The sequence below is a fragment of the Pogona vitticeps genome, chromosome 2, assembly GCF_051106095.1.
Source record: "Pogona vitticeps strain Pit_001003342236 chromosome 2, PviZW2.1, whole genome shotgun sequence".
In the NCBI taxonomy this organism is placed as follows: Eukaryota; Metazoa; Chordata; class Lepidosauria; order Squamata; family Agamidae; genus Pogona; species Pogona vitticeps.
The window spans coordinates 166,363,234-166,378,483 of record NC_135784.1 but is presented as its reverse complement, the minus strand read 5'-3'; the positions used below and the strand labels follow the sequence as shown (position 1 = coordinate 166,378,483).

Below are 15,250 nucleotides of genomic sequence, written 5' to 3'. Positions count from 1 at the left end.
CAGGTACACAGAAATTGTACTTGCAAAGCAGAATATAAGCCAATGTCAAAGAGAGGACTAAGGGACAAAACTTGGAAACTTTTCCAGAGACGTGTCTAAGTCCAAACCTGAGCCCACGGAGGCCTGTCCAAATGACTTTGGAGCATATATGACGATTAGAAAAGACAGATCAAGGCATTCAACCAGTGAATTAAGTAGAGGGCTGATAAGCATTCGAAAGCTTCCTTTAACGTTTGCTTAAATATTTATTATGTAAGAGTGGTATAGTGAATATTTAATGCAGCTGTTTATTGTCAATCAATGCCTGTTCACAATGCCTTGCAACCTTTATCCTATCAGCTAAATAGAAAGGAAAGGAAAGGGGGTGTGGGGGGGAAATTAAGATTCTTATTAAAGTCATTTGTCCTCGTGTTTGGTGGTGTTTGGTGCGGGTGGTGGGCTTCCCTCCTTCTATAGCTCGCCAAGATGGAACAAATGGAAACTGGAATATTTATGGAATATTCGTGTGACTCTGAAATGCTTCTAAAAATATTATTATTCCAGTAATAATTCCCAAAACTAAGCTACAAAGGCATAGAAAGAATATTGTCAGTTGTTAGAGGCGGCGTGGATATCCCTAGGAGTATCGGATAGATGCGTGCTTTAAAAAACAACAACTCTTCTGTCTGTCAGATTATCTTGGGCACACATCACACAAAATCACAAGCCTGTTTTGCGTCTGAAAGGGTAATACGTAATTTTGCTTTCAAAAAAACTGCCCTGTTAGGGATATGTAAAAAATTGGTTTCGACCCCTCTGTATACTATAGAAATTGGTCCTTTGTTCTTTTATCTACTCTCTTACTCCTCTCTTTATTTTATTTTATTTTTATTTTATTTTTTATATTTAAAATCTGTTTGCTGATATTGCTTGCTCCCTTCTGCGACATTACTCTGTTCAAAGACCTCCGGTGGTCTGGATGGGGAGAGACACCCGGCAACTTGGCTTTGTTTACACAGAATCCTCCCGCCTTAACCTCCATCACTGGCTCCAATTTGGGACAGTTTGAAAGCCTCATAACGAAATTCACCCAGCATCAGGGGGTGAAATGACTTTACTAGTGAGAGAGCCCGTCATTGCGTGTTGCTGTAAATTAAACTCTCGGGAACAAATAACGAAGTCCAGGAACATAACAGGCTGATATGCCATAATACCTTGGGAGCAGAAGTCTTCTGCAAGGCGAGGGGTTTTGCAAAGCATTTCCCCAAGAAAAGCCTTAAACAGGTCTTTTTTAAAAAAAAATGCAGTTCTAGCAACTTAGGACAGAAAAAGTCAAGTCCTGAGATGTTGTTTCTCGTTTTAAAAACCCTTTTCTTTTCGTTTAAGCATTTGCCCAGGTAGGGGACAGTCCACAGGTAAAATGGGTTTCCAGGCAATGACAGAGGAAGGCTCCTTTCAAAATCTTCAGGAAAGGGTTGGAGGTCTGCTTCAGAAAGCCAAAATGACCATGAAATGAATAGGCAAGATGCTTCGTGTGTACATGGGGAAAACTGGAAACCACTTTGGTCACAAGGAGCCGGCTGGCTGACTATAAGATCAAAACCTTTTAAAGGAAGCGCCGGCGGGGGCGGGGGAGAAGAATGGGGGTGCACTTGGCATTGAGGTTTAGCCTTCAACACCACAGTGGATCTATTGAGATATGTTTCGAATTTCGAGTGTATTTCTTGGAGATCCTTCAGGCCAGACCAAACTGTACCAACTCGGCCCAATCCTTCTAAAGCAATAGGATCAACCTGATTCTCTCCCCCCCCCCCCCACCGCTGCCTTTCCAATGTTATTCTCACACTAGCCGCCGCCTGAGGTTTCCGGGAGTTGCGGTTTCGCGCCCTCCTCCCTTTCCCAAGGTGTCTCCCCAACGGTGTCCAGAGAAACGCGCCTTCTCTTCTAAACTCCTCTGTATCTCTGAATACATCTTTGCCCGGTGGAGAGAAAAATCACGTAGGACTTCTGTAAGGATGGGCTTTTTTTGTTGGTGGTGGTAAGGACAAATTTCTTTGGTCTCCTTTTACGAGTTGGATGAGGTTTTAGGCACAACTTTTAATTAAAGTGTCAGGCAGTCATTCCCCTGTCTTTCGAGGGAGCAATATTCATACTAACTACAAACTAATAAATATATTGTTTACGAGGACCATTACTTCTCAACCCCCTAATTCCAACACGATGGAGCCTGCTGGTTGTGGGATGTGGGTGGGTCAGGGAGGATGCTGGAGAAGCTATTGAGAAGTGAGCAACACTAACTTCTTCATTCTTTCCCCCATTTTTCTTCTATCTATTTTGGGGGGTGCAGATTAACTTCTCTGTCTAATTGAACTGCCTTGGTGGCGAACGGAAGGGTTTTCGAGAGGTAGCTGCTGAAAGCATGTGGGGCGTAATACACTGGATCTCTCCTTTAGGTGTGCGAATAATTTATTGCTCTTAATAGGTAGATATAAGCCCCAGAAAGCCCAAGCGCTGTTGTGTTTTTTAAAGCCCAGTTTAAAGTATAGGATTTGTCGACTTCCTGCGAAGAAGCACAGAAAAGACAGCTGTGGAGCCACAGCACTTGAATTTGAACCACCAAAGTCAATTCCCTGACTACCATAAAACAGAAGAATGAAGGCTGGAAGTCTCACATTCCTTTTGGTCTCCACTTTAAAAAAAAGGGGGGGGGGAGAAGGAGAGAATAAAGAATAAATGGGGGAAAGCCCAATGAGTATAAGCCAAATAAACTGTAGAGTTGGTGATGTTCTTTTTATCCTTGATAGATTTCATTTTCTAAGCCGATCATAACTGCAAAGAAACTTTGCTTTCTAAAAATGCCTTTTGAATTGTGAGATTCCTTTGGAAAATAAAAGTTCCGAAAAGAGATTTCAAAAGCCTCTTCAGAGTTGTTAGGATGATAGATGGGCTTCTTAAGCTGGAGAAAGAAAGAAAGGAAACAGAGAACAGTCCAGGGAAACAGTTATGTCAGTTTCTAGGGTTAAGACTTCATATGCGTAATTAGATATATGCATCTTTAGCCTTCCGGGTTGTTTGTGGCGGTCCATGTGTAGTTCAACACTCCATGGCAAGGCACTGCGAATGCAGCAATTAATTTCCATCTTGGGCTGCCCGGGTCATTTGCCTGATCTAATCATCAGGACACTAAAACACATCCTAACATTGTTGGGCTTAAGAAAGAACAAGAAAAGGGAAACAAAATTAAGGCGGAAAATCTCAGCTGAAGCAAGACTTTCTAGGCGATATTCTTTCTGTGTGGCTGAAATGAACTTTCAAAGAACTCGGCTCTGTTTGAAATTTGTGGTAGGGTTAGCTACAGCCAGGTTACCACGGTGGTGAGTGGCAGGCGTCCATTACTTCAGATTGTTTGTGTACTTTAAAGCCAATCGAGGTCGAGCTTATGTGATGTTCAGGAAAGCTTTGGGCACAGCCTACAAACATTTCCCCATCAAGAAAGGAGTCTTTCTGGTCCTTTCCCCATTTAAGAAATAAATCGAATATGTAATCCAGCGTAACATTCGGATCAACTTCCTAGTCCAACGCTGGTCAAAACTTTCCCTGCAGAGGTTATCATCACACAGAGCTCTTCTCTTCACATAGGGACAGTCTGCTTTCTTGAAAAGGCATAAATAAGATACATTAATAGGGATATGAATCTGCATTTTGAGAGGCTTTCTGAGCATCCAAATAATCAGTGAAATGTTTTTTAAGGAGAAGCTGCATGGCAGACTCCTGCCCTTCAGTCTTAAATTTAGGGTCCCTTTTCTTTCTCAAAGTTTTTGGGAAGAAGAGTGGCACCTTTAACCTGCGCTCATAACCCTGAAGTATTTGAAATTATTATACAGGGAGAGGGAGGGGATCTTTTGTGATTTGGATTAGAAACTACCGAAACAATTCATGCTGCCATTTTCTTATCCCTTGTAAGTCCCCAATCTTTTGATGCTCAAATCTTGTGATTTAGAAATCTCACAGTACACTAACTACCAGTGGAAGCAAATCCCACAGAACTCCAGTGATCTTGATGCACCAGTAGATACGACTGGGACCGCAGCCTGCAACTGATTCTCCCGCCCCCTTGAAAAAATAGTGCAACAGTAAAGTAATTACTTCCTAAGGAAAAATAAAATACCCTCATGCATTTAAATCAAGCCAAAGGGTACTACAAACCTAGCCAATAAACAGATTATCCTCCCCTGTCTGTGCGTTGGGGAAATCCGCGGCCAGAGACAATAGCTACAAGTAGGAAGCTCTTAGAAAATATTATTGTCCCCCAACGGCAAAGATAAATTTAATTGGATATAAGCCAGCCTACTAAAGACGACTTCATAAGCTGCGAACGATTCAAAGCGGGGTAGAAGGTTTCAGATCTTCCACAAGCCAGGGCCGCAAGTTCAAAATCATGTGGACCCAATAAAGATAAAAGCTGATAAGCGGTAATCTTCCCAACCACACGCAAAGTCAACAGAAAGCGGCCTAACTGAGTGGAAGGAGCGGGCCTCTAACTTGGTCGCCCTGCTCCGAACTCTGCAATAACCTTTACACTGATGTAGCATGAACCATCACCGTTGGTCGGAAAACAGAGAGCGGATGCTTGACATATTGAGAGGAATCATGAAGTGAAATCTTTGCGACTTCGATCCTTCACGTGCCTACTCTGGAGCAAGTTCCACTGAGTTCATCCTGACCCTAAACCCCCTTCTACACGGGTTTGCTCGGGGAGTGACCACTCCTCCCCCTTTACAGTGCTATATACTCCCAAGTAAATGTGCACAGAATTTTGGCAGTATGTAGGCTTAAGGAGGGTAAGGTCAGCTCCATCAATTCGCAAGGTACTTGTAGATAAAGGAAACAGTTGACCCAATATATAGACACAGCCCGCGCCCAGAGACAGAAAGAGGGAGGAGAGGGAGAGAGAGAAAGAGGGAGAGAGATGCATACATAAGTTACAAAGCCAAGTTCACGGGAGTTTTCCAATGGCTTATTCTGTTTTCCAACTTAAAGAAGACAGAGAAGCCAGTCTGTGGAGGAAATGGGGTTGGTTTCAAAAAATTATGCTTGTATCAGGGCTGTATAAAAGCGAAATAAGGCCATTGAGCAGTAAGGTCTAGGACAAAAACCTTGTAAAAACACTGAACATATTAAATACTTTTTTTTGTGCAAGACAGGCAGAAATAATAGACTTCAATGTATTCAGAGATGCTTTATTGTATGAATAAGGCTCCATGGAAAGTAGAGGAATGGGTATAAAGCGCCATCTTTGCAGGACAAGAAATTAATATTGTTGCTTCTCCGGCGGGACCCCAGCTTATGAACCAATAAATAAGTAAATAAATATGAACAAAACTTCTCTTGTTCCGATAGTTCCTTCTTAGACTGTGTGAAGATAGACGTCGCTGCCCAAGTGAATAAGAAACGAAAAGCTTACAAGAAACATTTTCCTTGCGGTTGTTTACATATGAGGAGCGTGCGAGTGTGGGGTTTGAAAGGCTCTCAGGCGCGCCCACACAGCACACCTTGATAGTTGTATTTCTTTCATTTCATCAAGGAGGCAGCCTTGCTCCGATCAGACATACCGTGATCAAAGTAAAGTCTCAAGGTTTTTATAGGGGAGGGGGAAAAAAATTCCACCCACCCCAGATCTTCAATAGCTTGTCTCCCTCCCCTTTCCAATTTAGGTCAGTTGTATTGGAACCCGACCCGGGATCCACATTTCTCAAAATAAAATGAAACAGGATGTTTGGGATAGTTCTGTGGTGACATTCTGCAAACAGAAGACTCCCGTTGTAAGGGGTTGCCCGTTTCTTTAGAGCGCGTTTTTTTGGCAATGCTATGAAATATCAGCCTCTTTGTTTGCATGGGAGCCTGTGCGCGTGCGCGCGGCGACCGTGCCGTTTCTTCCCCTCTCCTGAACTGAATGCGTCCCTCAAGATAGGAGCACGCACAGAGTTCTGAAAAGGTTTTGACTGCCAGCCATTGCATCTTTTGGCATCAAGGGTTTGCAGGAAAAATATCATTAAATTTAATTCACACTCTGCTTCATCCACTGCTTTTACATGCATTTACATAGACATTTACCTATGACACGCACACACTCTCATACACGCACAAACACACACATATATATCCGAATGATGCGATTACCAGCACATTTGTGAAAGAGATAAATGATTGAAGTCAATAGTTTCTGTGGATTTGGAAAATTCTCGAATGAGCCAGATAATACTTTAAAAATATAGTTTAATGCGTACTCCAGAGAAGGTGAGAGGACTGAACTGGTGTTTACTATTTCTAACTTTTTAATATTGCATGTTCCTTCAAACGCTTTCACTCAGACCCAAAATGAATATCTGGAAGGGGGTAGATATACTGAAAGGCACTCAGAATACAACTCATAGGTATTTCTCCACAGAGCATTCAGACTGATAGATAATAGCGGGACCACTATCGGAACTTCATCATAGAGCTAAAGGTAGCATAATTTTCCTTCACTAAGATAAGCAGATTTTTTTTAAAAAATGTTTGGTTTTGCCTATTTAAGACTATTATACAGCCAAAATATCCAATGTAATTAAAATACAAAATATGAATGAAAACATTAAACTTCTTTCTTTTTCTTTCTTTCTTTCTTTCTTTCTTTCTTTCTTTCTTTCTTTCTTTCTTTCTACCTCTGTCTTTCTGTCGCCACATATTTGCACACAAACACACTCACAGAAGTGTACATTACAATTTTCCTTGTGAGAAATACTTGGCACAAGAATCTTTTTACACCTGCTTTTTAGTTTTTGCATGTAAACCATATTTGGTGATTAAAATTATTCATACTCAACGACACACAGTGTACAGTGCATGATTCCATTGTGTATCATGTTGTAAGATTTAATTTTTTTTTTTTAAAAAAAGACCGCAGCTAAAACTGCATGGCCTTTGTGCGACTGAAAGTAACACACTTGAGTGATCTCTTAAATACTACCAGCGTAACACTAAGCATCTTATAAAGTACAATTGAATTCAAGAATATCTTTCTTCTTTTTGCAAGTGCTATACTTTCAGTAAAAACTGTAAGTGAATGACGAGTGGGAGGAAACAAGGCAAAAATACCTGACAGTGTGGGACTGAGAGAAAGCAATGCCGGGTGTGGAGATTGTTGGAATTTTTTATTGTTGTTTTGATTTTTTAAAATTCTAGGGTTTTTTTTTTGTTGTTGTTGTTCATTTTACGACATTTCACCCAGTTTCCTCTCTCTTTTTCCTCTCTCTTGCAGGGAAAATGAGAGCAGAAGCAGCTATAGAAGGGGGTTTGGTTTCTGCACCAGATAAACAGAGTTACCATTGGAAGTGCCAAGCAGAAAAAGGTGTAGATAAATGCACATCTGGCATTAGTCTAGGAAGACACAAACAGAGAAACACATCCACACTAGACTTCTAAAGTTGACACTGGAAAATCTGTCTGCTTATTGATTTTTAATGGATCGGAGGGTCTGAAGGGATGTTATTCTCCACTCATAATTTCATAACAGTACAGTTACAAAGCAAAACAAAAACCCCAATATATACATGCGCCAAACATCAGGGAAATATAAATACCCAGATCTTGGAGCCCTGCGCCATAATCGATGCAACCTGACGTATTCGGGCCCTGTACTAAGGGGCTGGAAGATCCAGGCGAATAAAGACTTGGCCGAGTATGGTGTCATTTGCTGTATTATTGTTGTAATTACCACTAATTTCCTCGGGGCTTACTCTCTAGCAAGCCTGTGTGTTGCTGTGTTTTATTCTTATTTAATTTTATTTCCCCCCCCCTTCCTCCGCCCACAAAGAATTGCTGCCAAAAACGAAAGAAAATGAAAGAGGATCGGGCGCGCGTGTGTGAGCGCTTGTGGGGGTGAAATAACTTAAAAATTATGGGATGGCAACGCTGTCGTGGTCAGGCTGAAGCGACTACTCTTTCGATCCCCGCCAAGTGGCTCCTGCCATTTTTCATGCGGAGCCGCCTTGTTCCTTCAAGAGGAAGCGAAATTCAGTGATCTCCCACCATACTGGGAACAGCTTGTCTATAGGAAGGGAGGGGCGCTCTCTTTTGGTGGTGGTGGGGGAGACGGGACTCCTCAGGCACGCACTATTCCTCACCCCCGATCGCCTGTTTTTTCTCTCCCCGCCCCACGTCCACCCTTTAATCCAGTCGTAATATTACCTTATCAACTAAATCTATGTATTTAATAGACCACCCAGCCACCAGTCCGCTCGTTACCCCCAATCATTGGCAGATGTTGGGAGCTCTTGAAGGCCTGCTTGGTCTAGGACCTTGTGTACGTCTCTCTCTCTCTCTCTGTTTCTCCCCCCCTCCACCCGTGTGTACATACAGACGCACGCATATACATAGGAAGTGTGTGCACAGACGCTCCCGCACACGCGGCCCACTCAAGGCTTCTAAGGATCTCCCTCTTCCGCCTTTCTTTTCTCGGAACAATTTCTGGCTCTTCAGTCTCTTTGCCACCCTCCCCCACCCATCACGATCCCTCTTCCCCGCCTGTATTTAAGGATTACACGTTTAAAACAAGAAAATCTAAACCTTTCTTCCCCCTCTTTCCCCCCACCCCCATGTTTCCCCCCTCCTTACCGAGCGAACTTCATTGTTTTCTGGAGGAAACGGGGATGTTGAGACATTAAACCCTAATTGGGCTTTTCTTTATGACGTTTAATTTCCTCCATGGCAGACGTGTTTGCGTCTCGCTGAAAGAAGACTTGTTTGAAGTCTGCAATCCGGGGGGCGGGGGGGGAGGTTTGAGGGAGGGGAAAAAAAAAAAACTTTTTCGAGCAGCCATCGTCTTGAGGAGATCTGGTCTCAGTCCCAAACCGTCGTACCCTCCATCTCCCTCGCTTCCTCTTGATGGGTGCGCTCAGAGAAAGCACCCCCAAATAAGAAAGTCCAAAACGGACACACGAAAAAGTGGGGGGAACCGACAGAGCCCCATATGTTTACTTGAGTAAGAAAATGCGAGGGCCATTTAGCCTTGTTGTGACAAAATCCATGAAAATGGAGGACAGCCGTATACCATATAAGGTAGGATGCTAACTTGACCTTCACTTTGTAATGGCGGCCCCCGCCCACCCAGACAGACAGTTGTAAACAGAAGTCATCCGACAGGGAGAGGGATAGAGAGAGAGGGAGAAAAAAAAAAGAGATTAGCAGCAGGCAGGCAAGGTCTCACAGAATTGCTAAGATCTTTTGCTGATTTTTAAGCCACAGCAAACAAGGTACAATATTCTTTAAACTCCAACGGAGGGGGGGAGGGAATGGGGGGGAGGAGGAAGAGGAGGAAAGAGAGGGGAAGAATCCGTCCTTAGATATCAACAAAGCCGATGGCTTCCCCCCACCCCCACCCCCGCTACCGTCGCCCCTGCCATGTTTAACATGTCGGCTTAGAGGGCTACTAAGAGGACCCCCCCGCGCGCCAGTGGTGGGTTTGCTACAGACTGCAGAGACGGGGGTGGGTACTGTTGTTGAAAATGGCCTTGAAGTAGTGGCAGGGGTGTGTGTGTCGGGCTGGGTCGGGCTAGCAGTGGCGGTGGTCAGCGCTTCTTTTAGGGGAGATGGTCTGTCCAGATTCCAATCGGTCTCTTTCTATCTCCGTCTCTCTTTCTCATCTTGTCTTCTGTGGCAGTGACCGAGATTCCAGTCTCTTGTTAATCTGAAAAGTTATCCTTCCCTGAACTGTGGAAAAATGGAAAGCTTTATTTATTTGACTCCAAGGATGCTTCTGGCTCACTTTTCTTTTGAAAGGAAGGAAAAGAAGGCCGTTTACTTGTCTGTTCCTGCAGCGGCCCTTTCATGATTTAGAATACCGACAATGATAAGGACAAAAGTTTGGAATAGCACCGAGAAGTTTACTTTGGAAATATTGAGTTTGGGGGTCGTTGAAAACTCTTAAATAAAGCTTTATTGTTCATGTGAGAAGTTCAGGTTGGCATTTTGTGTGCAGGATTCTCTCTCTGTCAGTGTGTGTGTGTGTGTGTGTGTGTGTGTGTGTGTGTGTGTGTGTGTGTGAGAGAGAGAGAGAGAGAGAGTAGGAGACAAAAGAGGATCTCTCTGTTCATACTATAAAAATATGATTTACTATACATTTTTGCAGGCCAGGAACCTAGGTACACAGAGACACCACCTCCAGAGAGAAAGAGAAAACGAGAAGGTGGGGAGAGAGAGAGAGAGAGAGAGAGAGAGAGAGAGAGAGAGAGAGAGAAAGAAAGAAAGAAAGAAAGAAAGAAAGAAAGAAAGAAAGAAAGAAAGAAAGAAAGAAAGAAAGAAAGAAAGAAAGAAAATGTATCAAGATCCCAATCTAATGGTTGCTGAATCCAAACTGCTCTCATTGAAAGCCATTTTGCTCCCGCAATCAGTAAGCAGTGTATGTTTCAAATTTTATTGTATCTTCCACCAACCATACAACTCACCTCATTTGAGAACATTTGGATCGCTTTTACCATCATTTTGAGAAATATCTGCAGCCCTGCTCCAAGCGCCACCTTCTTTAACGTTGCAATTTATGTAAGGGAAAGAGAAATCAGTGCGTTCTCCACTCGCGGACTGAGCGTGTGCCGCTTCTGCCTGGATCCTACCCTTTTATTCCTGTTTTCACGCGTGGGGGTAACTTACACATATAATTTTTAAAATGATGGTTCTTTAACTGTGTCTTGGAGTTCTGAGAGGCCGCGGGCTCCTTGTTGTCTAGTGAAAAGGGCGAGCATCGTTTTTTATTGCCCCAAACAGAACAAAACAAGGCCTGTCATTCTGTGTAGAAAAGGAAAAGACAGAAAAGACAGTGCATGCGCACACATGCATACACACTATTGCAAAACGTATAATAATCCCCACAAATGGCTGAAAATACTTAAATACCTGTCCGTAAATATTAGACACAATTTACCCAGTCTTGCGGTTTCAGTCCTGGCATCCTTTTAAAAGGCCCAAATCCCCTTTGACTTCTTTAATATCGAAGGGGAAGTTTTAAAACAAAACCCAAAGCTCTTTTTTTAGTAGGTACTCTTCCCACTATATTTATTTATTTAAAATATTTTAATCCTGCCTTTCTCCTTAAACAGGAGCCATCTGATTGAAATGTGTCCTCAGATAAAAATATTTATTCCTGTGATCATCCTTCTGGCTGATTTGCATGATAAGGAAACCATTTGCACTGTCACCCAATAAACAGAGAATACATCTACACAATATATGAATATTACCCCCCCTCCCTTTTATGCAACAGGGTCAAATCTCTGGCTTTCCCAGAATGTTTATCCTGCTTTCTTTCCTTTTAAGTTGAGGGAATTTAGAGTAAGGGTCTCAGGTTTGAATGAATGAATGAATGTGCAATTTTTCTGAACTATGCTGTGTATAATCTTCTCATTTGAGCGGCGGGGACCTACGATACCTTCTGAGGAATCTGCAAGGCCTTTCATTTTTCTGACTTACTATAAATATTAGGCACCCCTTTTCTCCGTTGCCTGTTTCATATCAAGGTACAGATGATCCTATTGGTTGTTCTGGGTTTTTCGGGCTCTTTGGCCGTGTTCTGAAGGTTGTTCTTCCTAAGGTTTCACCAGTCTCTGTGGCCGGCATCTTCAGAGGACAGCACACTGTGCTCTGATGATCCTCTAATTCCCCCCCCCCCAAAAAAACTCGCATAGTCTCGTAAAGGGACTGATAGTACTGCGGCAGAATGGCCTGCATTTCCACATGCCTTGTAATTAGGAACTCATCTCCATTAAACATGTGTTTGGAGAAGTCTTGGGTACAACTACTAAAATAATGTCCCCTCTCACCGTATCTCCCTTTATTTGGAAAGATTAATGTTGTCTGTGATGCTTAAATATCATCAGATACACCTTTTTATATCAAGAACAAAGGCTTTCACCTCACTGTATTAAAAAGAGGGAATTATTTTTAGCCTGTCTTCTCCTGTGTCCTGCTGTTATTGTCCCAGCCAAATATAAATGCAGATTCTTAAATGCTCTTATGGTTCTATTCCGCCCTAAGAAAGGTAATAAGATTCTTGACTTTGGAGTATGCCCTAAAAGAAAAATAGTTTATAGCCATAAGCTCTTGATTCTTTCCCAATAGCACGATCCTGACCAGGTTAAATTTTTATTCAGGCTGAAATTAACAGAGGTAGATAGGATCAGGCTGTAAACCTCCCTGATTCTATCCGGTGAGATTTCAGCACCTGTTTGAGGTTTCCTCCCTAGGACTATTTAATTTGGGAATAAAGGGTGGAGGAAGTAGGGCTCTATCCAAGTTAATGTGAACAAACACAAGAGAGTTTGGGAGCAAACCAGTCCATGAATGGAAGGAATGGCACATGAAAACATATAAGGGGAATAAGCTCATTCCGATCATTACAATTCTTTTCAACCTGTGTATGTGTGTTTGTAGGCTCAGTCGTATTTAGAGTACACTCATCTGGGATATGATTTAGTTCTGTTGCTAAACTTCGTCCCATTTATTGAAATGGGTCTTCTCGGACAGTGTCTAGCCCAAACTCTTATCTATATGTTGCCTCAAGTTTGTTTGATTTTTAAACTATCGATCTTTGGCAAACTCCCTCAATGAAGGTGCCTGCACAGAAAACAGGAGCCTCCCGGTAAGAAAAGCAAGCTCTTATACCTCTTGCAAGGAATACAAATGTACCGATCTTTTTATCTTTCCTATCCTTTTCATCTTTATTATCACTCTTGTTAACAACACCAGCGAGGCTTGATACATATATCTCGTTTAAATGCAGTCATCCATGGAGCCACTGCAGTTGGTTGCTACAGACATATTAATTAATTTATTCTCTCAACAGTAAAATATTGCTGTGTCTCCTCGCTACCTACCAAGTCATATAAAAATCAGATTTTTTTTACCCCTTCTGCAGTTCATTAGGCTTTACCTATAAGTTTCCATTTGAAATGCTTTGCTTTAAAACTAATTACTCGTATTCCATTTCATTTCCCAATCCTAGAGTATAAAGAGGGATTCAAAGGTGGCGTGGGTGGCATATGTTGGTAAACATTGCTAATTATTCCCACTCTGTCTTTATTGTGTATTTATGAACCCACCCTTATAAAAAGGGGGCGAAAATACTCCGTAAAAAAGGTGCGCTGGCATATTGATGGTTATGGCACATGTTCCTTAAAAGAGGAGTCTTGCCGGGGGATCGCCTGGGATGACAAAGTACGGGAGGAGGTTTGTTTGCGTTCCTTTGTTCAGGGGATTTCTGCGTCGTGATAAAATATTGGACTTATTTACGCGGCGTGCGGACTGCTGCGTGACAAGGGCCAGCAAGACTCTTAAAATTAAAAACACGGTTCTCTTATTTGTTTGTTTGTTTGTTTGAAATATGTCTATCCCTCCTTTCTCCCCCAAAGGACTCTTTCTCTTCTTCCACTCGTTGAGGTGGTTAACAGTTGGGGTGGCCCTTGAAAAGGTAACTGGGGGTGCCTAAAGTGTCGTCAAAGTCACTTAAAAAAATAATAATGACCAAGTAATAGTCCCTCCCGAATACGATTGGCTACAGTTTCATAGGCGCTTCCCAGCAGTTAGCCGAGCCGGTAGAGTTGCGGCGTTCAGGACTGGTCTCTGCCCGTTCCTAAGCAATGGTGCTACAGAAAACGAAAGGCGTATTCACCGATTTTTCCCCAACACACGTGCTTTGGATCGGGCTGCCAGCAGGCCACATGCCAGGGGGGTGGCGGATGGCTCTGCTTTTCTGCACTGTTTCTTCCTGGATTTGTTCCACTCATATACTACTGTCAGCGGCCAAAGCGATGGTCCTCCACTTTGGCCGTCGCAGCTCCCGCTTCCCTCCTGAAAGCAGGTGATCTGTTGTATCCCAGGGCTGATCCGGTAATAGAAGTGAAGTTAAGGAGAAATTTACCTGAACGATGTAATGGATATTTTCGTTCCGTAGGATTCAGGCGAAACTAGACCATTTTTGACAGAAATTTCGTTGGGGATGTTCACGCTCAGCTTTCTTCCATTGAATGACTGATGCTGTTATTTCAAGCAAAATTAAGCATTCTTAAGATAAATTGATTATAGTAGGATAGACAAACTTGCTTATCTTTATTAATTATTATTATTATTTGAGTTTGGGGTGAATTCTGCATGACTATTACGGATAGTACTAATGGTATATTAATACTCTGTTATCGGCTTAATGTTAATTAGCATGTGTTATTCATGTCCTTGTTTAAGGTTAACCCATCAACACAAATATTTCATATATTATTTATTTATTTATTTATTTATTTATTTATTTATTTATTTATTTATTTATTTATTTATTTGTTTGTTTGTTTGTTTGTTTGTTTGTTTGTTTGTTTGTTATTCATTCATTCATTCATTCATTCATTCATTCATTCATTCATTCATTCATTCATTCATTCATTTATAGGCTGCCTCTCTCCAGATGTATACATGGTTCTTCTAATGATCATCATCATCATCAACAATATATATATGGATGCCGTCATTGTCACCATAATCCTTACCATACGATTACTGATATCTGCCTATCGATGGCCTCAGCCTTTTTGGTTTCCTTACATGGTTTTAAAAGAAAGTTTGGGTATAATCAATGCTTAGGTACAAATCATCAGGCAAATGACCAGAAAAATAACCATTAGAATCTCTTTTATGCTCATATTTGTTCTTTGTTTGTTTGACCATCTGACAAAGCACTCCAGGAAGGTCCAAAGTGCCAGAAGGAAAGCACAGGAATGTTGGCTGGGTTTTCTTGGCCACAGACTTTGACAGGATGAAAGCCAAGGCGAGGCAAGAGACAGACAGAATTTGCTTGGCTGCATATCCCTTGAAGTCCAAGACCAAGGCTCGAAGGCCGCACTGCTCCCCCTCCCCCCCCCCCCAGTGTGAGGGACCATTTGTCATGAAGGAAGACACCTTCTGGGAAGTCTGAGAGACACAGTATTTCAATTGTTTTATCTGCTTCAAAATATCTGCTTCAGAAATGACGAATTTGCAGGAAGGAGATATGTGGAATTCATTTCAGAGGTTACGTTTACCAAAATATTGTATAAAATTGATATAGGGATGGTGGGATGAGAGATAGAGAGAGAAGGAGGGAGAGACTGGTGGGGAAACAGGTCAAAGGTGTACATTTTGCATTTGCTCCTCTGTATGAAGAGTGGAAGGATTTTTAAAAAATCAATCCAATTCAATTAAATTTTTTTTCATCAAC

General features: G+C 42.1%; 1 long non-coding RNA gene across 1 annotated transcript; it reads left to right on the top strand.

Moving 5' to 3' along the window:
* The first annotated feature begins 9,190 nt into the window (after positions 1 to 9,190).
* On the top strand, positions 9,191 to 15,250 carry LOC144586428 (uncharacterized). The gene is made up of 2 exons (XR_013541249.1): positions 9,191 to 9,272; positions 14,447 to 15,250. It is a non-coding gene; the product is annotated as an uncharacterized LOC144586428 (long non-coding RNA).